This window comes from Podarcis pityusensis, assembly GCF_964106645.2.
Source record: "Podarcis pityusensis genome assembly, chromosome: 3".
Lineage (NCBI taxonomy): Eukaryota > Metazoa > Chordata > Lepidosauria > Squamata > Lacertidae > Podarcis > Podarcis pityusensis.
In genome coordinates this window covers 71,385,342-71,410,243 of record NC_138026.1, presented here as the reverse complement: position 1 = coordinate 71,410,243, position 24,902 = coordinate 71,385,342, and the positions used below count along the sequence as shown (strand labels likewise).

Sequence of the window (24,902 nt, the reverse complement as noted above, 5' to 3'; positions counted from 1 at the left end):
AACACAATGGTTTGACTTCACCTCTGGAGGCATACTCCATTGTCTCGTGGGAAGATGTATGCCAACAACAACGGATCTGGATCCAAATCATATCTCGTCTCAGCAGTGAGCTTCCAGGTTGGCCTTCAGAACATCACCAGCTACCAGCGGGAGCAGTAATGCATGATGTTCTTCATGAACTGGAAGGAAATTAACAACAAGTGTTGGATAGTGCATGGTTCCTGAATATCGTTCTATCAATGGAATATGAAGACACAGCATGTAAGCCTTTAGCTACCTTTTGTCTCTTGAATAAACACAAGAAGCCCTGCTCTCCGTGAAATGATGAAGTCAGCTGTTTGCAAGGTTCTGAGCAGTAACAAAATAGTAACCCAGGAAATGAAACTTGGGTTGGATCTACACACATCAGAGAAGCATTTAGGTTAAATGCATTGTAAATTTAAACAGGGAAAAGCGGTAGAGAAAAGCGGGACTCCATGTCACCATCTGGTGGCACAATGTTATATCGCACATGCAACGCATATAAATAGTTTTTTCTTTACCAGTCTAGCTGAATCCTTGAGCTGGGCATAGCTATTCCATTTCAGAAGCCTGGATTACATTTTTTGGTACTTCACAAAATAGATTTATCAATGTACCTTTCTATAAAAACAGCTTTATGAAATCAGAAGCAGCCATTAAAATGTCGGTATTCATTCTTGCTCAAGTTTCATCACCAGAGATGCACATTTGGCAAACAGAATAGCGTTAATGGCTGTGCTGCAGGTACAGAAGAGCATAATAGAACCCAGTTCCTTATTTAACAATAGTAAAAAGTAATAGGATACATATTTTGGTGTCGGAAAAGCAATCAGCACACCAGGGAATAAAATCATTGAGTAAAAATGCACCACTTTCCATAGTCACTTATGTGAATTACTGCACTTTAGACTTCCCCTCTCTCTCTAGTTATATAATGGACAGTGCAAAATGCTTTCTCCCTCCACCTTGCACATCTTAGAAAATTCATAACAAGTGAAAAACTGAGTAAGGAGAACACATTTTAAACTTAGGGAACTATGAAGACAGCAGCTTTGGCTGTGAAAACTTCCACTGTGAAGTCTTCAGAGCTGGAGATACAGGACAGATCATTACAGGTAAGCAAACCAAAAAATGGTCTTGTAATGCCACCAAAACAGAGCCGTAACATTTGTCTGTCTTGAGCCAGAGGGAAGGAGAGAGAAAGTCCCAACATATTACCCCATTTGATAGATATAAACAAGCCTTTTAAGCAGGGATTTTTCACAGTCTGCATCTGTATTAGAATTGTTCTTAGATCTTTTGTTTTATTGCTTGTTTGTTTACCACCCTGGGCTCCCTTTGGAAGAAGAGTGGGGTATAAACAGAGTGTAGTTGAGAGCTGGTCTTGGCCTTTTGAAGTACAGCCCACACTAGCACTTATACAGTGTTATATGTAGCATTATTTTCCCCTTTTCAGGTTGTTCTTGTGACTCGTTTGTTTATGCAAAAAGGAATCATCTGTTTAAGCCAATGAAGTGAGGGAGGAATGCAGGAGGGAAAACATTAGTCAAAGAAGCAGCCACTGCTTAAAATGGAATTGGGGCTCAGCTAGACTGGTAAAGAAAAAGTGATTTATATGTGTTGTATATGCAATATTGCATTGTGCCACAATATGGTGCTATGGAGTCCCGTTTTTCTCTACCTGTTTTCCCTGTTTAAATATACAATGCATTTAACTGAAACGCTTCTTTGATGTGTCTAGATCAGCCTTGGCGGAAGCTGCAGATTCAATTGTATAGCTAAGAGAACCCATTATTCCTTTCTCGGGTAAAAGTCTTTTGGATATTTAAAGTAGAAGGTGTATTATGGAGTCTTAAAGTTAAAGCTGGTTAGCAAGAAATGTAGTCCATTGGACCACTCATTGAATCTAGGGGGCCAAGGATTCAAATCCTACCAACCACAAGTTTGTAGTGCGACTTTGGCTAATTCTCACTTTGAGGATAAATGTCTACATATAACATGACTAACAGGCTGTTATCTTTAGATGTTCTGTGGTGATTTCTGGCACTAAGTTTGATCCCCACAGATGCATATTCCTGCATTGCAGGGGGTTGGACTAGATGATCCTAAGGGATTCAAATTCCACAATTCCATGATTCTACTATGCATGATTTATTACTATACTGCTTACGGGGAGAGAAATCTCCAAGCAGTTTACAACAGTAAAAATACATATTAAAGCATACTTGTGTGCATGTCAATGCATCAACATTAGCATGCCACCAGTAACACAGATGAAGCTGTTTTTCGGCCGCTTACTCTCAGTGCCAGTTTAGCAGTACTGCTGCAATCATGTGTACACATCAGTGGAAAAGGCTTAGTTCATAACTACATGCTCATCACTTTATGTCTGTCATGTCAAGTGGTTGTTTACTTGAATGAAAAGCCATCACAGATCAAATACCAGAGATAAAACGTTCATCATGTTGTCTTGCATCACCTCTAATGCAATGCTTCTCAGCGGACACAGTTCTCACATTCAGCCGCTGTTCAACCAAGCATAAAACAAAGTAAAAATAAAGGAATGGGAAATCAAGTTTTACAATGCATGTGTGAACTAATTCAGGCTGCTAGTAACATGCTTGTTAGATACGTTAATATTTTATTTCAGCTTGATGCCCTTTCTGGCAAGGCCATCTAATGTCAACCAACAGCACTTCTGCATCCTCTTCAGAACTTGAAAAGCCCACAGCTTCACACTCTGGGAATAATTTGCTCCTATTATTATGGACCTTTCCAATGTTCACTTAGTCCCTTTTTGCCCCTTGCCAGACCAGTCAGCTGGGACCTTTATATATTGAGTTTCTCTTTTCATGCCTTACAGCTGAGCCCAACTGTTCAAGGCACATGGGATTGTCAACTAACCAGGGATCAAAGGAACCTGGATAGGATTTCGGTTTCTTTTGCCCTTGTGGAAGCACCCCAGGATATGCAGAAGAGGAAAGGTTAGGGGTGGGGATCCTTGGGAAGTTTTGCTCCTGTGAAAATATGGTTTTTAGGAGCATAGGAACAACAGAAGCTTCCCTCTACTGTGTGAGTCTCTTGGTCTGTCTAGATCAGTATTGTCTACGTTGACTGACAGCACCTGTCCAAGATTACATGGAGGCATCTCTCCCAGCCCTTCCTAGACACACCAGGAATGGAACCTGGGTCCTTCTGCATGTAGATGCTCTACCACTGAGTAGTAGTAGTAGTAGTAGCAGCAGCAGCAGTTCTGCCTTTTGTCCCTGATGGGACTCAAGGCAGCTTCCAGATAAAAAGGACATGGGTGGCACTGTGGTCTAAACCATCGAGCCTCTTGGGCTTGCTGATCAGAAGGTCAGTGGTTCAAATCCCTGCAACGGGGTGAATTCCTGTTGCTCTTCCCAGCTCCTGCCAACCTAGCAATTCGAAAGCATGCCAGTGCAAGTAGATAAATAGGTACTGCTGTGGCGGGGAGGTAAATGGTCTCCTGTGCACTTTGGTTTCTGTCACAGTGTTCCGTTGCACCAGAAGCGGTTTAGTCCTGCTGGCCACATGACCTGGAAAGCTGTCTGTGGACAAACGCCGGCTCCCTTGGCCTGAAAGTGAGATGAGCGCCACAACCCCATAGTCGCCTTTGGCTGGACTTAACCATCTGGGGGTCCTTTACCTTTACCTTATAGATAAAAATAAGAACTGCTAAAAACATAGAAAAAAAACCCAACTAACCATTTATAGAATTAAAACTCTATACATAAACAAAATCTATTAAAACCATACAGATAATTACAATAAAAACAGCACGGCACCAGCCCTCTCATTAAAAGCGGTCAGTTCTCAAAAGCCTGTTGGAACAAGAAAGTCTTCACCTGCCGGCTGAAGGACAAAGAGGGAGCCAGTCAGACTTCTCTAGGGAGGGACTTCCAGCTGCTGAGGTGGCCCTCTCCTGCATCCCTGCCAAGTGTTCCCATGAGGGTGGCAGGACTGAGAGAAGGCCCTCCCCCAAAGATCTCAAAACCTGGGCAGATTTGCATGAGCTACAGTCTTTTCTGTTTACCACATTTATATTCCACCTTTAAGCCAACACACTCAAGGTGATTTAAAGAAGGGGTGAGCTCTCATTGTTCAGTCCCAGGTCCTGCCCACCTAGCAGTTCGAAAGCACACCAAAAAGTGCAAGTAGATTAATAGGTACCGCTTCCAGTGGGAAGATAAATGGCATTTCCATGTGTTGCTCTGGTGTCAGTGTTCCGTTGCGCCAGAAGCGGCTTAGTCATGCTGGCCACATGACCCGGGAAAACTGCCTGCGGACAAATGCCAGCTCCCTCGGCCTGTAAAGTGAGATGAGTGCCGCAACCCCAGAGTCATCTGCAACTGGACTTAACTTTACCTTTACCTATACTGATTTAGATGGTCCAGCTCTCTGCTGTCTTCACTGATCCACTGTGATTCTCCAGGGTCTCTAAGAGGTAGGCCATCACATCTAGCTTGGTTCATAGATCCAAAAACAATAGACAACACTGAGTCTAACCCCATATATATATATATATATATATATATATAAGCTCACTTTGACTTATATAAAAGTAGTGATGTTTTTCTTTAGATGAATGCCTGCTAAGTAAATACTATCAGCCCAGGAATGGTGATGGGGGAGAAAAGAAAACAAGTACTGAAAGTACTCAGCCCTGCAATTAACTATGCAGGAGCACACAATTTGTAAAATATAGTGGTGAAAAGCATGACGGTGCACAAATGTCTCAGCGGATTTCACACTACACACAACACCAACATATGCAAGGCCAGGCTTTCGCTTCTGATAGTGAATGTAAAATGAGAAAATGGAAAGTCATTTGCTCCCCCACTGCTCCCTCTTCCTCAAACAACTCCTAGCTGTCATGTACAGTAACTGGCAATCCCAAAACCTGAGTAGCAAATTAATTAGGACTGAACACGATCTGGACTTTAATTCAGGTATAATGTTTAAAGCACTGCGTCAACACGCTTTCAGCCAAAACGAATTTGTAAGTCCTAAGTGACTGTGCAAAGTGGAAGCACAAATGGTGGTTTTTTATTTTGTGGTTTGGCCATTTTATATTGCTGAGATGTATTTATTGGACTTATTGGACATTTGTCATCTCTTTCCTTCATATGCTGTTCACTGCTTGGCCTTTAGGCTAAAAAGAGGTATCTAAAGTAAACATGAAGGGACACGGGTGGTGCTGTGGGTTAAACCACAGAGCCTAGGACTTGCTGATCAGAAGGTCGGCGATTCGAATCCCCGTGATGGGGTGAACGCCCGTTGCTCGGTCTCTGCTCCTGCCAACCTAGCAGTTTGAAAGCACGTCAAAGTGCAAGTAGATAAATAGGTACCGCTCTAGCGGGAAGGTAAACGGCATTTCTGTGCGCTGCTCTGGTTCGCCTGTAGCAGCTTAGTCATGCTGGCCACATGACCCGGAAGCTGTAAGCTGGCTCCCTCGGCCAATAAAGCGAGATGAGCGCCGCAACTCCAGAGTCGGCCACGACTGGACCTAATGGTCAGGGGTCCCTTTACCTTTACTAAAGTAAACATAACATTCTGGTGGGTAAAGCTGGAAGCAATGGGGTAGAGAGTAGAGATTCTTCTAGGAAATTCAACCTGATTCACAAACCACACTCATCATCTGTTATTTGCATTACCTTTGAATACTTCCAGGCAACCTGTTTATTGAGCATTCATCCTGATATCCTTGCAGAGAGATTAGATAATGTTTGCTCTTTCAGGAGTATTCATTCTGTTTTGCTTGCGGGGGGTGGCTGGGGAAATCCAGCCCGATGGGCGGGGTATAAATAAGTTGTTGTTGTTGTTGTTGTTACATGACATTACATCAGTGCAAGTGTTATCCCTCACTTTCTAGTGCATTTATCCATCACTTCTGTTTTTGCAAAAACTCTAATCTTTTGGGAAAGGGGGCTTATTGCACAGAAACTCCCAATCAACTATACTTGCTCCATCTGAATTTGCCTGTATGTGGTCCCACCATTAAATAGTGAAAGTATAGAAGTGCCCCATCTGTGCACCTGAGAAGTTAGTCTGTAAATGGATTGCTGCAAAATAGATCTAAGGGATGTAGGATGTGTACCAGGATGTTAATTGCCCCCAGGTTTCTTTCATGGATCTTCCTGTAGTTTGAGAAATCTCCAAAGACTCATGTAAGTTCGGGGGGGAGAGAGAGAGTTTCCTTTAAAGGCCCAAAGAAAAGTGGGGTTTGCCTTCAACTTTAAAAGCAGTCTCAGGGCAGATTACACACACTTTAAGACAGCCAATACAGTTATATAACATTTATCATCACTAAGCCAACAATATTTTTTTAAAGAAAACCTAAATAGCAATCAAGGCAAAAAGAAAAAAGAAAATTAGCAATCAAGGTCAACAACAATGCTGCAATAGAATTATCCAAACTTGCCCTTACTTTAACGAATGCCTGATTTATGAGGAATAATATTCTAAGGTGTCACTCAGGGAATTATTCACAAGGGTGACTCAGAAAAGGCAATTCTGATTTTTGAAAAATAAGTTGGCATCTGAGCAGAGTATGACTAAGGCCAGTCTCCCAGCCCTTTATCCTTTCCCCCTGTTTCGTCTGATAAGTAAAATCTGGGTGGCTTGAGGCATTTTTATAATTAAAATATATTACAGGGTGGGGTTGAGACTCAGTAAATCCAGCAGACAGCCTCTCTAAGGCTGCCAACCTAAGAACAGTTTCTTCAGCGTGGCAAGAAGGTCTCACCTTTCCTGGCAAAAGTGATAAGTGACTAGAAAGTTTGGTTGAAATGAATGTGGAATAACATGACAAGAATGAACAATTCAGACACCAAGAGATTACTATACTGTCAAAAGGATTTGGGCTGCATGCACACCATATATTCAATGTACATTGAAAGCACATGACTTCCTCCAAATAATTCTGGGAACTTAGTTTGTTAAGGGTGCTGGAAATTGTAGCTTTGTGAGGGGTAAACTCCAGTTACAGAATTCTTTGTGGGAAGGCTTCCTCTTCCTCTTTGGTATCAGGATTATTTTATTTATTTTACTCTCTCCCTCCAACTGTGCAATACCATGAGACTAATGAGCTCTGGGTGTTGATGAGTGTATTAGCTTCAATTGCACACTACTTGGCTCTTCCTTAATTTCTGGAGTTTGGTGGGAATGCAAGAGTCATCAAAATGCTCCTAATGCTCAAATATATTGCCATAGATCTAGGGTACCAGAGGCTGATAGTGAATGGTAAAAATTACTAATAAATAATTAAGATCATTCCAGACAAGAAATTTCTGGTTACAGATAGGTAGCCGTGTTGGTCTGCCATAGTCAAAATAAAAAAAATCCTTCCAGTAGCACCTTTAAGACCAACTAAGTTCTTGGTATGAGCTTTCGTGTGCAAGCACACTTCTTCAGATACACGGAAATTTCTGGGTTAGCTTATGCAAACCCATATGGCTGGGCTAGCTAACTGCAGAGCCATTAAGGAACAATGGGGAGTCAGGTATTGGGCCATTAAGTGCAATTGTTGATGCAAACAGCTGTCCTTCCCCCCTGCTCCAAGGAGTGGACACAGACAGGAGATTTGGGAGCCTGCCAAGGCGAAGGTGTGTGATGTAACAGGGTAAATGTGTCCCTTTAAAAACAGAAAGGTTTGGAGAACACGGAGGACCTGCTTAGCAAAGATTCTTGGGAAGGAGAAAGGAGGTGCCAGAACTCCAGGCAGAGGCCATGCAGGGCAGAGCCATATTGACAAGCTGGGACAGAGGCCCAGAGATGGTGTGCAGGATGCCTTGGGCTTCAGTGCTGCGCTGTTGTGGGGAACAAGTCTCTCTGGAGATATAATGCTGTGAACTCTCTTCCTCCACCTAGACCCAGGTGTATACAAGTGTAAAATAAACCATATATCTTTAAACACTACAGTCTCTGATGTGCCTGAATTTTAAATGCAAACACGACTCTAGGTAAGTGCCTGAAACCCCCTGGAATCCTACAACCACTGGGCAGAGATTGGGGGTGGCTCACATACTGAAGACAGTTACAGATAGGTAGCCGTGTTGGTCTGCCATAGTCAAAATAAAAAAAATCCTTCCAGTAGCACCTTTAAGACCAACTAAGTTAGTTCTTGGTATGAGCTTTCGTGTGCAAGCACACTTCTTCAGATACACTGAAACAGAAGTTGCCAGATCCTTCTATATAGTGAGAAGGTGGGGAGGGGTATTACTCAGAAGGGTGGTGGGAATGGGAGATAGGCAAATAGCTGGGATGAGCCTGCTGACGACTCTTAACGACTGTAATGGGTCTTACAGGAAAAGGCAAGGGGTGAGAAGGTGAGAAATGGCTTAGTCATGTATAATGGGATAAGAATCCAATGTCTTTGTTCAAACCAGGTTTCTCCATGGTTTTAAGTTTGGTAATGAGTTGCAATTCAGCAGCTTCTCTTTCCAGTCTATTTCTGAAATTCCTTTGTAGTAAAACAGCTACTTTGAGATCTTGTATAGAATGTCCTGGGAGATTAAAGTGTTCTCCTACTGGTTTCTCTGTTTTGTGATTCTTGATGTCAGATTTATGTCCATTTATTCTTTGGCGTAAGGTTTGGCCTGTTTGTCCAATATAGAGAGCTGAAGGACACTGTTGGCATTTGATGCCATACACAATGTTAGATGATGAGCAATTGAATAGTCCCGAGATGGTATGTGTGATGTTGTTGGGTCCTTCAGCTCTCTATATTGGACAAACAGGCCAAACCTTACGCCAAAGAATAAATGGACATAAATCTGACATCAAGAATCACAAAACAGAGAAACCAGTAGGAGAACACTTTAATCTCCCAGGACATTCTATACAAGATCTCAAAGTAGCTGTTTTACTACAAAGGAATTTCAGAAATAGACTGGAAAGAGAAGCTGCTGAATTGCAACTCATTACCAAACTTAAAACCATGGAGAAACCTGGTTTGAACAAAGACATTGGATTCTTATCCCATTATACATGACTAAGCCATTTCTCACCTTCTCACCCCTTGCCTTTTCCTGTAAGACCCATTACAGTCGTTAAGAGTCGTCAGCAGGCTCATCCCAGCTATTTGCCTATCTCCCATTCCCACCACCCTTCTGAGTAATACCCCTCCCCACCTTCTCACTATATAGAAGGATCTGGCAACTTCTGTTTCAGTGTATCTGAAGAAGTGTGCTTGCACACGAAAGCTCATACCAAGAACTAACTTAGTTGGTCTTAAAGGTGCTACTGGAAGGATTTTTTTTATACTGAAGACATTTAGTAAACGGGTAAGTCAGAGAGCAAAATGCATGCGATTCAGAAAAGAAAATATAGTTAAATCACATATTTCCATACTGTAAAGTGACTTGGCTAGCGATGTAACTTGCATGCATTTTAAATTCCATTTTTTCATTTACAGAGTATTTTGGAAACGAAATAGAATCTGTCCTGAGCACTTGAGCTGATTGCCTGTAGTAAATGCAATACAATATCCTAAACTGATCAGGGATGAGGCATGTTAGCCATGCAGAATTAGAATCTCAGTCCTAGAAAGGCTTTTCTGTTTTTGCAGTGAGTAGATTAAACTTCTACTTCCAGAACTGCTGGTCATTTCCAAGCATTAAATTCACTTAATATAAAATTATATATTAAAAAAGCAAATAAACCCCATAATGCAGAATTGATAGAGCATACAAATGTAATGATACTCGTCATAAAGCATTTGCACTCTCTGAGTTGCAGCCCAATCCTATTCCTGTCTTGCAATCTTTTCAATTATGATAAATCAGAAAGCATTGTTTGGCTTGAGTCAATCACTGGTTCCGAGGATGAATTGCCTTTGATTTGCCGAGTTTCAATTGCAGGGGGGGTGGGGGTAAGCTTCAAAGCAGTCCATAAAAATAAAATAAAAATCCACAACGTATATAGTGAGTTCCATCCAGAAACACTGGCATTTCTTCAATTATAAATAGATATAGAGATATATATACTGAAGTGTATAATCTGAAGCGCAGGTGCATATCAACATATTTTTGGGAAGCATATTGGCTCTGATCTTGCTTACAGCATGTCATGGTCTGGATATCCATGAAGCCTCCTTAAGATCTCATTACTGCTGCTTCACTCTTCCGGCACAAAGACTGCACTTCCTAGCTCTGCCTCCAACACCTGATGTTAACACACCTGCTGGCCACACACCATGATGGCCGTGCATTCCACAACAGGGTGTAGGGATCATTATAGGGATCCTTTTATCCTGTGAACCTGCAGGTATAGGGCAGTATATAAATTCAGTTAACAATAACAAGCAACTACAACAACAATTTATACAGGGAACCTATGAGGCGCTTCACACATCTCTCCCCTCCCCCCGCCCAATGCATGGCCACTGTCACATGGCAGATTTTAGACTCTGGACCTGGATTTTAGACTCTGGATGTGGGTGGCACTGTGATCTAAACCACTGAGCCTCTTGGGCTTGAAACTGGAAAGTCGGCAGTTTGAATCCTCACGACAGAGTGAGCTCCCGTTGCTGTGTCCCAGCTCCTGCCAACCCAGCAGTTTGAAAACACGCTAGTGCAAAGTAGATAAATAGGCACCGCTGCGGCAGGAAGGTAAACGGTGTTTCCGTGCGCTCTGGTTTTAGTCATGGTGTTTCATTGCGCCAGAAGCGGTTTAGTCCTGCTGGCCACATGACCCGGAAAGCTGTCCGTGGACAAATGCCGATTCCCTTGGCCTGAAAGTGAGATGAGTGCCACAACCCCATAGTCGCCTTTGACTGGACTTAACCATCCAGAGGTTCTTAATCTTTTTTAACTTTAGACTCTGGACTTAATGGGCTCATGCCCCACCCCTTGCATGAGCCCATTAAATCCAGTGTCTAAAATCTGCCAAGTGCTACACTAAGTCCAAGCTAAGGAGACAGAAACCTGGTCATAGAACAAAGCCTTGTCCCACATTCGGTTTATTGAAAGGAAGCTTTAATTAAGGGCTTTTAATATATCCGAAGCTGCAACCCAGACAGAGAAGGAGCAGTGTTAAAGGAGCACAGAAGGATCACAAGGAAATTGCTGAATGGTTTTTTTTTTTTTTTTGCTGCAGAAGGTATTATAGTAGAGAGATCGACTCCTGAACCATTCTCCCCTGCCCACCAAGTGATTCTGAATAACTAGGTCAAACAAAGGTGACAAAGGCCAAAATATTAGAAGTAACTGACACAGGGAAAGTAAGCTACGATGGCTGAATGGCATTTACCCAAGAGTTCTAAAAAGATCTAAAATGCTAAATTGTTGAACTTTTAAATATAAGGTGTGAATATGTAAATCAGATTCCTTCCCAGGAGATTGGCAGATAGCCATCCTAACACCTTTCTTTAAAAGACCTCGGGAACTTAGGCAATTAAAGACTTGCCAAGGTAAATTGATGCAAAAATATTATTGAGGCTTTTAGGCTTCTTTTGGATGGTGCCGGCAAGCAAGTAGCTGAGGGTGATCCACTATATACTTGTGTAGGGGAAACGCAGAAAACCATTGTAATTTCGAGGAGTTAGATGACGTGTCTCTTTCCTTTTACATCCCTGGTTTAAAGTTTGCCAGTTCATGCTGATATAACATATTTTCCACGCACCTGTGTCAGGAGTTTCCTGGGTCTCCTGTTCTAAGTGCTGACTGGCTAGTGGGGAGGATACCCAGTTGCAGTGAATTGGGTTGGAGACTCTCAGCTGCTCCGCATTCCTGTTGAGTCACTCCCGGTGTCCTGGGCTGATAATGAGTGATGCCTGCTAACCAGGTACAGTCAATCAAGTCAATCAAAGTTGGCTATAAAAGTTGTAGGTTGAAGGGGCTCAGAGAGCTTCTTCACAGGTTGAGGTACCAGATGCTGTGAGGCTGGTGGCCGGGGTCTCTCTCGCTGCTCTACCTGGAGCTTCGGGCAGCTGAAGGGGAGATTGTGTGTGATTTCTGTGTGGTATGCTATAATTTGTGTTTTGTATGCCTGCTGCTATCTGTTAAAGGTAAAGGTACCCCTGACCATTAAGTCCAGTCGCGGATGACTCTAGGGTTGCGGCGCTCATCTCGCTCTATAGGCCGAGGGAGCCGGCGTTTGTCCGCAAACAGCTTCCGGGTCATGTGGCCAGCATGACTAAGCCACTTCTGGCGAACCAGAGCAGCACACGGAAACGCCGTTTACCTTCCCGCTGGAGCGGTACCTATTTATCTACTTGCACTTTTGTAGCACCCTGCTTGTGGTTAACGCTTAGCTGGAATGAAATATTCAACGCAGCAATAGAGAAATTAAAATAATAATTTATTTGTCAGACAAATAAATGAGAGGCACAGTGGTATATGGTTACCAAGCTCTGGCCTGGTCTCCTGCCATTATGGCCAGCACTTATATTCCCTCAGCCCAGCTCCCTTGCTCCTCCTTTGGCTGCCTCTGTCCAATCAGCCTGGTTGAATTTCCTATTGGCTGATTGCTATAACCAATCCTAAAAGATACACCCATTTCCTATTGCCTTTTATGGGATACAAAAAGCTATATATTCTTCTATCTATAAATGACAAATAAGTAGTCATATATCTTACATTTGTCTCAACAAGGAACCTTAATTACCAGCTCACCTCTTGCCCTCCTTGCCCTATTGCCCTCCAAAACAGATGGTTAATAGTTTTAAATTTTTTTATCTTAAACAGATGTCAGAGATCTTGGGTTCACATTCTCATACATCATCAATGAAAGATCTCCTTTTTGAAGGTCTTTAAACAAAGGCCTGACAACCATATATCAGGAGTGCTCGATGGCGTCTCCTGTCTGGCAGGGGGCTGGGCTCGTTTGCCCCTCTGGTCTCCTACAGCAATATGACTCTATGAAATAAGAATTTAACATTTCTTTCTTTCTAGATCCTTTGCATAATTACATTTAAGCCAGTATATTTCATACATTATCATAGATAGCTTTTTAGAAGAATAAATCTTCTCAAAGTAACAGGAAGGAATCAGTTTACAGCCTCAAAATAAAATAGGAAAAAGCCTCTTCTTCTGTTTACACTTCTCCAGCCAGTTGCTTTCTTTTCAATTTGCTCTTGGCCTTTAACCTTAGAAAGATATGGCTCAAGTTTAATGATTTTACTATTTACCAACTCTTAATTATGTAGGGTGGTGTAACCTTGCTCTCAGCCTGTAATTCCCTTTTTACGACTTTGAGAATTGTTTTCTGCTATAAATCAGGGGGCCCCCTTGTCCAGGAGGATAAACATCTTGCCAAAGTACTTAGGCAGCTGGTCTTCTGCCTGGCATAAAACATTTGAAAATCTTTAAGCTCATTTTAAAATACAGACCCTAATCAAACTATAAGCCTTGATAAAAATGCAGGCTATGATTAGATGCCTCACTTTGACATGCTTTTGAACTGTTAGGTTGGCAGGAGCAGGGACCGAGCAACAGGAGCTTACCCTGTCACGGGGATTCGAACCGCCGACCTTCTGATCGGCAAGCCCAAGGCTCTGTGGTTTAACCCACAGCGCCACCCGCGTCCCTGCTGCTATCTGTTAACCTTATGCAAATAAAGCATTACTTATTCTTCATCCACTGGTGTGCTTATTGGCTCCAGATCCAGAAAGAACCCTGCCCTTGGCAGAACAACTTGCATTTCCAAAATTCTAACTTGTGGAACTGTGAGAATAAGGAATGGAGTTGAAGGGCACGATTTGGGAGGGGGAAGGATGACAAGTTACAATTTTAGACCAATAAAGTATGTGGAAAGAGAGCACTAGGCCCCAAAGTGATAACATTCCATACAGGGAATCTGAACTACAGAGGGAGGAAAGAGCCCAACACTACCCAAAATGCAATTCATGCTTCGACTGGACTTAACCATCCAGGGGTCCTTTACCTTTTTTACCTTAATTAGCAATTACAAGAATGGCTTTTTAGAAGGAAAGTTAAAGACAAGGAGCATTGATTCTGATTGGGGCTCTGGCATTGTGGAGAAAGGGCTTTAAGTTGGACTCCTCTAGAGTCCAAAATTTCAGGCCCTTCTTGCTGTGCTCCAAATCGCAAAAATGATTCACCAAGGGACCTTGCAATCTGCTGTCTATAATTAATCTTTTGTGTTTGCAGATTTTATCTCAGCAGCCCTTGTCATTCTGACATAAATCAATTTACTAGGACTTTTAACGGCATAAGACAATTCCCTTCATACCATATTAACCATTTAACCAATGCAGTATTATCGGTTGTCTATTGGATTGGCCAATAGAATTTTGACTTCATATGGTTTGAGCAAACACTACAATAGCCACATGGAAAATGCCAAATACCCTTTTCCATTTAATTGTGGAAGATCTCAGAGCTGATGGGAGCTTTTCTCTCGATGCAAACAGCAGTTCTGATCAGGAACACAGTGGGAAAAAGGGATTACTGTTAAGTATAACTCTTTAATTGACACTGAAATGGAGAATGGCTAAATATGTATTGCCAACGACACTTGATCTTAGCCAAAAGGCTGAGAAGCGATCTTACACCTTAATAACTGTTGATTATTGTACTGTGTATTTTAGGTCTATGGACCGCAATAAAGCTCTCTCTCTGTGTATTGCTAACATTTAGGGTTTTTCCATGTCAGCATACTAAAGGACTCTAAGCTCCTAGGTGGGTTGATAATTAACTGTTGTTGTTCTCTGCTCTAATATTGAATGTTTACCTTTGATCATTTAACAAAGGTAATCGGTTGCAAAGCTCCATTTTGAAAGGGGATTGCCTTTAGTCTTTGTTCTCGGGCATTAGTGGGAGTAACATGCCTCTCCTTGGGTCTGGAATGCTTGTTGAGAGAGAGAGAGCGCGCTAACATAACGCGCTCTGACTGTAAGTTATTTCAGCAGTGCCAACTTGGCCCCATGTGGTTCTCATGCGCCTTGCGCCACCATGATGTATCCAGTTGCTTCAAGCTGTGCAATATTAATATTTGCAATAGAGGAAACCTGTACAAACATGCATGCTATGATACTGATCTGACACAGCCCTTCGATGCCAGTAACCAATGCATGAACTCCTGTGGCAAGGCTTTCCTGGTCCAGAAATGGCTGTAGTTATGGAACCAGCCACAGTTGGTCAAAGGTACTTCTAGCCACAGAGACTACCTGAGCCTCCAGTCACAGCTGGATCCAGAAGCAGCTCCTTCAGGAGGAGTGCAACCCCATCCAGGGTAGGCAGCTGACCAGTCTCTAAGACATGGGAACTCCTCACCCACAGTGCCAGGATTCAAGCTCAGCTTGCTTTTCCTCATCCATATCACCATTGCGCCCAGGCAATGGCTCAGAGATTGCAAGGCCTCTCCTGATTCAGATGTTATGGAGAAATAGAGCTGAGTGTCATCAGTAGACTGTTGGCATCTTGCTTTGAAATGCCAAATGACCGCTCTCAACTGCTTCATGTAGATATTAAATAGCACTGGAGATAAAATAGTCCCCTTCAGCAGCCTATAATGTAGCCGTCAGGGGCCTTTCTCAGAGCTACTCCCTGGACTCTGTCACAAAGATAGGAGCAGAACCACTGTAATAGTGTCCCCAAATTAGCCCTGAGTGCTCGCAGGAAGAACAGATCCTGAAGCTGAGGCTCCAATACTTTGGCCACCTCATGAGAAGAGAAGACTCCCTGGAAAAGACCCTGGTGTTGGGAAAGATGGAGGGCACAAGGAGAAGGGGACGACAGAGGACGAGATGGTTGGACAGTGTTCTCAAAGCTACAAACATGAGTTTGACCAAACTGCGGGAGGCAGTGAAAGACAGGAGTGCCTGGCGTGCTCTGGTCCATGGGGTCACAAAGAGTCGGACAAAACTAAACGACTAAACAACAATGCCAGTCCAGGAGGATACCATGGTCAAGGGTTTCAAAAGCCAACAAGAGATCAGGAAGCAGGAGCAAGTTTGCACTCCCCCTGTCCTGCTCTTTGCAAAGGCCAGAGCTATCCAGGCCAATTCAGTTCTGTGGCCAGGCTTGAACCCAGATTGGAATGGATCTTAATAGCAGAATTGGTTGCAGAGTGTGGCTAGTGGCAGTGTGGGTGCAGTGCCCACAACATTTTCTCTACTTCACAAACGTGTGCCCACAGACCCAAAAAGGTTGACAACACTGTCCTAGGGTGTGGAGAGCAGAAGAAGTTATACCTGCTGGCTTTGTTCTGTGAGGAAGGCTCCCAGGAAAGAAAGCAAAACTAAAGCAGGCCTCATTCTGTGCAATTTGCACAGGCTGGAAGTCCTTGTGGCAATACCCATCAATTTAACTTTTGGATGCCTGGCCACCAGCCAGTGAGTGCTCAAGTTCCATATGCTCAGCAAACAGCCCAACAGCCACTATGCAATCCTATTGTCAGGCTAGATAGATAAAATACAGCACAATTCTTTTCAAGCCGGATTCCTTGGACGTGCTGTGTGACATTGACAAGTCACCTTCTAAAATTAGCACACTCCGATAATGAGTCTATATCCTTCTGCTAACAATGTTATATCTCCGGACATAGCTGAGCAATCTGGCTATCCTTCAGTCACCTAGCCAAGTGTCTGGCCACAGCTTTTCCTCCAGTGGTGAGTGCCAAAGGAGAAAAGTGTTAGGGAAAGAAGACTTCAAGAACAAAGTGCAATTATGAGGTCTTTTTTTAAAGATGACTGAATGAATTGTTTGAACAACTTGCAATGGGAACTGGAGTAGGGGGGAGAGAGGAAGCTCAATGAGAGGCGGTAACAGGGTTGCATATAATTTGCATATTCTAATTTATATGAATATATGCAGATTTAGACATTATTACTATAAATTAAATCATAACAGAATACATCTCCCTAGAGTGGGGAAGACTATGACCAAGTGACTTGTGTACCTCATTCTGTTATCCATGTGCTAACTGTTGATGTGTAACTTTAAAGCACTTCCTTTTTATGGTTCTTCATAAGCAACAAGGAGATCATCTATCCTGGACGTGGTCCTCACCAACCAGGAGGAACTGACTGACAAAGGGAAAGTACTGGGAACCTTGGGTGGAAGAGGTCATGTCCTCTTGGGTTTCATTATACAGATGCAAGGGAAAGCCGAGTATAGTCTGGACATGCACTCTGGAAATGCACTGCTGATTTTAATCTTGGAGGTAGTGACTACCATGACTGGTTGATAGGCTTTTGCTCCATGATTTTGTCTCATCCCCTATCCACGTTGGTGGCCACCACTACATCTTGTGGAAGCAAATTCACCATGTGAAGTACTTGTCTGTCCTGAATCTGCCAGCATTCCACTTTCTTGAATGTCCCCAAGTTCTAGCACTGTGAGAGAAAAACTGTTCTTTCTCGATTTTCTTCACAGCATGCATCATCTTATACAGCACCATCATATCCCCACTTACTCATCTTTTTCTGAACTAACCCCACCCCCCACAAGTTGTAAACTTTCCTCTTAGGGGAACATAATACATACACAGAGGTAGGGACCCATGGATTGCTCCCATGATGGAGCTTGGGAGGTATCTGTGCAAATGCAATGCAAACCGAATAATGTACCACAAAAACATGCATGGATAAACCTGTGACTCATTTCCACATTCTTCTCATTCCTATTCTGGCCATTAGCGCTTCCATCTTTCAGAAGAATAATGCAAATCCAGTTTCCTCCTCTGCCCTCCCCGCAACCCCTGCAAAAATCACAATAAGCCTTTCCTCACTCTGCTGTTACAAGAACAAAGATGGTGAAATATTAGCAATTTCACACATGCCTTCCCATGTGCTCTGGAGGTAGGCTGGTGTCACAAACAGTTCCATCTGGTTCCGACGGCTGTCCAGGGCTCCTGACGCAAAAAGGCCACGCTTGTTCTACAAACCTCCTCCGAGGCCCGCATGCTGCCAATGTTCATGTTGGGGCTGCTTGCATAACCATTGCAGTCGGTACAGGGTTTGTCACAGCCACTCAAACATTTGAGTCCCAGACCCAAAGCATCTGCATTGCACCTTCCAGGTCATTCAAATCATCGTTTTGTAGCCATTTGCTTAAAGATACCTATAAGCTGGTATTTCCGGGGCTGCATTCTGCACAGCTACTTTAACCAGTGACAGAAACACCCATCAAACAGCCTTTTAGTGACTTGATCACAGCTGAGATATAGATTAGATTAAAAATAGATGCAATTAATTAACTAAAACAGCACATTTGTGTTCTTCTCCAATTGACCTAAGATGGGGTTTGCTCTTTGCCTGCCTTATTCCTCTGCTTGGAGGCCTCTATCCTGCTCCTCATAAACGCGCAGCCCAAGTCTATGCACTGAGTTGTGGCTAATGGAACTGAGGAGCCTTCACTCCCAAGTAGGTGTGCAACTAGATAATGGCAGTGGGCCCCCTTCAGGGACATGGGCTTCAGCAGATGTCCAGCAATGCCTACTGTTGATGCTGGCCCTTGGGAAGGCCAGTAGGCTTAGGAGTAGAGCATCCCAAGATCAATACAGTGGTACCTTGGGTTAAGTACTTAATTCGTTCCGGAGGTCTGTACTTAACCTGAAACTGTTCTTAACCTGAAGCACCACTTTAGCTAATGGGGCCTCCTGCTGCTACCGCGCCGCCGGAGTACGATTTCTGTTCTCATCCTGAAGCAAAGTTCTTAACCTGAAGCACTATTTCTGGGTTAGCAGAGTCTGTAACCTGAAGCGTCTGTAACCTGAAGCGTCTGTAACCCGAGGTACTACTGTACGTAGCATCTCTAGGCAAGAACTGTCCTCTCTCTGTAAAGATTGGTTTGCATTAGCTTCCTTCCCAATCCTACAGTTCAGATGCTAACTTCAGTGATGCATATTTTTATTCAATGTCAACAATTTAAATTGTTAAATTAAACTCCCAGGTACATATATTTTCAAAACTTGTTAGTTTTGTATTTTTCAAATTGCCTATGTGTGTCATCTCTTGTCAGTTCTGTTTGACTTGATTCTTCTGGCACCCTCTAAAAAACAAATGGTTCAGGTATGGATATCTGTTTATTATCTTCTGCTGTGAAGACTGACACAAGCAATTGGTTCAGCTTCTCTGCAATTTTTGTTTCTTCCATGATCATTTCTCGCCTTTGTCCAATAACCTCCTGAGCTGATTCCTTTGCTTAAATGTGTTTTTATTGTGTGTCTTAAGGTTTCTAATAATATGGTCCTCAAAGCCATACCTTGTTGAATATTGCAGAGTATACACAGACTTTCTGGAAGTATCTGGTTGCAAGCTGACATGATGACCAAGAACAAAACGCTGCCCGCTAGTAACTTGGTTACTTAGAGGTTTATTATTTACAGCAGACTCACAAGTTACTATGTACAGGATACAGACATGGATCTTAACTCTCTCTCACTGAACTCAACTTCAGCTAACTCCAAATAGACCGACCAACCACACAGAAGTCATGAGTCATCCTGCCTATATGGGTAACCTAGACCAATAGCAGAGTTGTATCCTCGGCCAACTCACTAATTGCTTCTGTGAGAAAGCTGGATCAAAGCACGTAGGCAAAATCCCAACATACCTATCTGCCTTATTATTGACTCACATTTTGCAGAATTTGTGCTTTTCATATTTTCCCGATTTGAGAAGAGCTTTTAAATGGAAATATTGCCTTTCCCTGTCTGAGTTTGTGAACCACACTAGCATCCTCTTGGGCATCTGTCTATACCCTTCCTAATCTGAGGTATAGATTCTATTTGTGCTTCTATTGTTGTGCTTTCAAATAATCTCCAAGCATCCTGAAGAGGCATGACCTTCTTGACTCTCTCTTTCAACTTCCTTTTAACCATGCCTCTTATCTTTGAGAAGTTTACTCTTTTGAAGTTTAATGTGATCTCTTTGGGCCTTCCATGTGACTTAACACTCACATGTATGTTCAGTTTGACACCACAGCAGTCACTGTTCCCAAATACTTCATTGCTTATGCTGTATATCAGGTTTTGGGTACTACACAGTATTAAGCAGGAGCTTGTCTCCCCACCATTCAACTCTATGGCTAACTGATTTCTCAGTGAGGAGACACAAATGGGTCCTTGAGAGAATAAATTGTGCAAAAAGTGGTCACTGGGGGTTGGTAAAAAGCTTGGTTCCAATGTGGCTTTCTTTATGTGACTCCCATTTCCATGGAGTGTTTATGTGCAGAGTCATTCTAGGACAGGAAGAATTGTTAGAATCTGCAGAAGGAACTTCCTGGAATGTTCTGGAATTCTGTAGCAATTTTAGTAAATTAGAGCCACATGGTTCATAGAAGTTTTCCCAGACTTGGGACCATCTCATGATGGAATACATATGTAAACATGTTGGATGAGTGGCTTAGCTATCAGAACAGTTCATCAGTGACCCTAAGAGTTCATCCATACTTCACTTGTCCCATGTCTGGAAAGCAGAGGTCTGAGAGGTATTCTGCTTGTCCTGTGCTTTCTAGGCAAAGGTCTGATGATTTTCCTTTTGCCACATCACTTTCCCTGGGGAAATGCTCTTTATTGCTGAATTGGAGCAAACATCAATCCATGGAAAACCCAGTTGATGTTTGCTCTGATTTAGGGGTACAGAGCAGCAGGACAAGTGCGGACAAGACTTAGCTTGGCATCTCAGTTGCTATTCTTATCAGCAAATCAGTCCTTCCTCAAAGTCATTCATACAATGTGTTTGTTCTCAGAGTTGTTACTCCATAACTGTAAAAGGTCCTAAAGGATGTTGGCTAGATGCCCTCTTGATTATTTTTTTCTTGTACTGTACAGCTCCTAATATGCAAATAAAAACGTATTTCTAGTAACTGCTTGCCCCAAAGAATTAAGGGTTGTTCACTCATTTGGCTGACATGCATTCACTAAACATGGAAAAACAGGACTATGTTTGCTGCTTTTAATCCCAACATTGCTGTGTCCCCCTAGCCATGGCCCCACAGTTATCACCTCTGTGTGGTGTAGTTGTACACAGATAAAGCCCTCCACACACCTGGGATCCCTGGGGGCATTCAGAAGTCCAGATTTCACAGAGGAGCCTTGCCCACATTCACCAGCTCTGCCAGTCTGCAAGGGGGGAAATGTCTGTTTACAGGTATGGTTTGACTCCAAACCATGGCTGCAAGTGGACAAAAACAGGGCTTGCTGCCTGCTCCAGCCAGCTGATTGGCATTAACAACCAGCGCCTTTGAACTATACAGTAGCACTTTAATTGACTCCATGGACATAGAACAAATGCAGCATCCTGGAATCAATACAGTGTTTCTGTCCATGAACTGCTAGGTTTTATTTTTAAATAGTGTAGACTGACACGTAATTATCCTTCCCTGCCCTTTGGAGTCATAGGTTACACTGATAGCTGAAGGACAGCACTGATAACCAGCTGCGCCTCATGCAACCATCACACAGAGATGTATGTTAAAGTCACCTTGAATGGAGGTTAACGTACTGCATGGTGACAATCTAGGCTATGGGCCTTAGTAACCTGGCTGTCTTTCTCCCAGAAATTAGGTTGCTGTGACACCTTTTTTTTGTGGCAATTCTGCTTCTTGGGCAGACTTCATATACACTAAGCTATGTTTCTAGTAATTATTCTCTCTTCTGTTCAAACAAATAATCCATTTTGGAATCAGAATAGCTGCACAAATTTATTACTAATGTGGCTTGGTTCAATTTGGTTTTAAATCCTATCCCCACCCCCATGTTACCGTAAATAAGAGGGACAAAGGATAGATATCTAGTAGTACAAGCTGCATTATTGTAGTATTCCCACTGACTACCCTCCCAGCTACACTCAGAGGCACAGTTTATTAGCTGAACTGACAACAGCTAGGCACAAGCAGGAAGGAATAAGAGAAACATCTGTCTTTCCAATCCAGTGGTTGCAAATATACTTCCTGTATTTTTCAGAGTCCGTCAAGCAGCTCACAGCCAGAGTTTTGATTTGCTGAGAACTCCTGCTTGAAGTTACATTCTGCCGTGGTCTTATTTTTCACACTGGACCTGGTTCCTAGAATTATTTCTTGCCTCATATAGCAAACCACCCTCTGTTCTCTAAGTTACCAAAAGCATATTTTCCCATGTATCTTAAGCCTGATTTCTGCAAAACTAAAAAAAAACTGGCTCAATGCTTTTTAAAAAAAGTTAATTGCACCTAATCAAGGCATCGTATTATGAGGGCCTTCAACCAAAAAGCAACATATAAACAAACAGGAACATAAACTGTTCCTGTTCAAACTGTATCTTAACTGAGAAAAAGTAACAAGACATGGTAGGTTCCTTTTTATCAAATACTGTGTATGTCTTGATAACTGGAGAGAGATGAGAAGAAAGGATGGGAGAAGCTGCTACATTTCCTCCATGTATTTTTGCCACATAAATGCCAGACCAGAATGCAAAAGTAGGAGATAGTGAGCTGAAAAGTTCCAACTATGTGGAAGGTAGGAGGATAGACCAGGCTGTCTGCCAGGCCATTTTGTAGATGGTGGTGTCATTTAGGCATGAAAAAGACCACCAGAAAACAGGCTTGGCTGAAGGATGAACCCACAAGCATAAGAGGAGGAGGAGGCAGAATTTTGTTGGAGAACGATGGAGCAAAGCCATGGTCCTAAAGAAAGCAAGGGCATATTTAAAGGAAAACATTGTAGCTACATAGGCTTCCACTCTACTGTGAGAATAATGAGGAGGGTATCTAGTAGGGGTGGGGACAACAAATCCACATCATTTGCTGTTGGTCTAGAACTGCCTCTCCTCTCTTTCCTGAACACAAAACAATGAAATAGTTGTCCTTATTCAGCCTGTCTACTGGATGGACTTGAGCTGCCACATACTAGTGTTGTCATTGGGTAGCTTCAACTAATTAGTCCTTAGAAGCACTACACAAGGAGCTTGTGCAATGGAGTTTTCTCCCAACACGCACCCCAAAATTGGCTATGGGAGAAACCCCAGGATAGTGGGGAGGAGGAGAGGGGGGTTGTTCTAAATGGCTGGGCAAAATGCTTGCACTGAATCAGAAGATCGCAGCACTGAAGTCCTCCTGTTATGCTTGTGGCCGTTCTTTGTGAAACTCCCGTGCCATTCATGCACATCCACATTCAAAGTACAGTGGTACCTCGGGTTACATACGCTTCAGGTTACAGACTCCACTAACCCAGAAATAGTACCTCAGGTTAATAACTTTGCTTCAAGATGAGAACAGAAATTGTGCTCTGGCAGCAGTGGAAGGCCCCATTAGCTAAAGTGGTGCTTCAGGTTAAGAACAGTTTCAGGTTAAGAACGGACCTCCGGAACGAATTAAGTACTTAACTCAAGGTACCACTGTAGCTACATTAATGGAATATGTGAGTTCAGCTACCTTGAAACTGGCTACACCGTGTACATAATATAACCACCCAACATATGCATGATCATAGCAGAGGTGGATTTAGAGGGGTGCAACCAATTTGCCCGCACTGGGCACTAAACTGCAACTGCACTGCACCCATGACAAACAATGGAAGGTGAGGGGCAGGGGGGTTGCCGGTTTTGGTGTTGCCCAGGGTGCCACTGAAATTTCAAAGCCCAAAGTCTGCCACTGATAATGGACAGCTTGCATTTGGGGGTAGTGAACCATGCCTTCGGACCCTTTAAGGCTACTGTTACTGACTGCTCCAGTTAGTTGAAGGAGAAAACTGGAGACCTCACCTTTCTTCTTCTTATAATCAAGTTCATGTTGTGGAAGCGCATGTTTTGTGACAGGCTAGAACTCAGCACGAGGTCAAGCGCTCTCGATTGCACACAGACCTGCCAAAAGAGATCAGAAGGAGATGTAGAAAAACCTGCCTGACAGCAACATTCCTCTCTGATTGTGATAAGACACTCTTCCCCACGGGGCAAGCAAGAGGCTCGGCTAGCTCCCTGTGAGCACTTACCTGCAGCCCTGGAGGAAGCAGGCCTGTAAACACAGAACAGATGCCCATCACCAGAGACCTCAAGGATTTGCTGTCCCTCCCTGACTCCATGCCTTTTCCTCCTGGGAGTCCAATTCCTCCGCAACTGGCAGCAGGCTGTTGGAAAGGCCCACCTGTCAGAACTAATTGTGCAGCAGACACTGCTGTTATTTGAGGCTGCCGTGGCTTCGGGGATCTGCATGGAACTAAAGGGCATTCAGCAGTGTTTGAAGAAGGAGATAGTGGATCTTTTTTCATTTCTATGATAATGTACAATTGTGGCAAGTTTTCTATCGCGCTGCATAATCTCTATAACCAGTTTTCATTATTAGTCTATACAGCATCCCAGGCCTGTCCTCCTCTATTCACCTAGACTCTCAGGAAATGTTAAAGCTGTTCACAGCAGCATCTCTTACTTCGTTCATGCTTAGCCAGCCTTTGACACATTTGTTTGCTTGGCTCTCTGTCATTTCCCAGCGCTCACCTCAGACTACAGATTGCCACTGTGTGATTTTGCAAGGGATATGCAATGCAGATTGCCACGACCTATGTGAATCGGACCTGCTCGCTGATGGCACCTATATACTGGGAGCAAGGGGGCCATGCTACTTCACTATTCCTCATAGGAACATAAGAGCCTGCCTAATACTTAGATCATTGGTCTGTCTAGCTCAGTGTGGTCTACATTGACTAGCAATGGCTCCTCTGAGTTTCAGATGGTGAACTTTCTCAGCCATACCTGGAGAAGTCAGAGATTGAACCTGGGATTTTCTGCATGCAAAACCAATGCTCTACTTCTCTAATTTCCCTATTTACCTTTCCTGCCCAACCAGATTGATAGGGATGCCTGTTTATTTCAGTACTCCAGATAGGATCTGTCCACCAATAAGTAACAGCATTTTGTATTTTATTTTATTTTTAAAAGATGTATGGCCTGCCCTTCGTTGACTTGTAGGTCAGGGTAGG

General features: G+C 43.1%; 1 long non-coding RNA gene across 1 annotated transcript in view; it reads right to left on the bottom strand.

Moving 5' to 3' along the window:
* LOC308474459 overlaps nucleotides 1-24,902 on the bottom strand; it is a 115,457-nt gene that overhangs the window by 47,292 nt on the left and 43,263 nt on the right. The window lies entirely within an intron of this gene.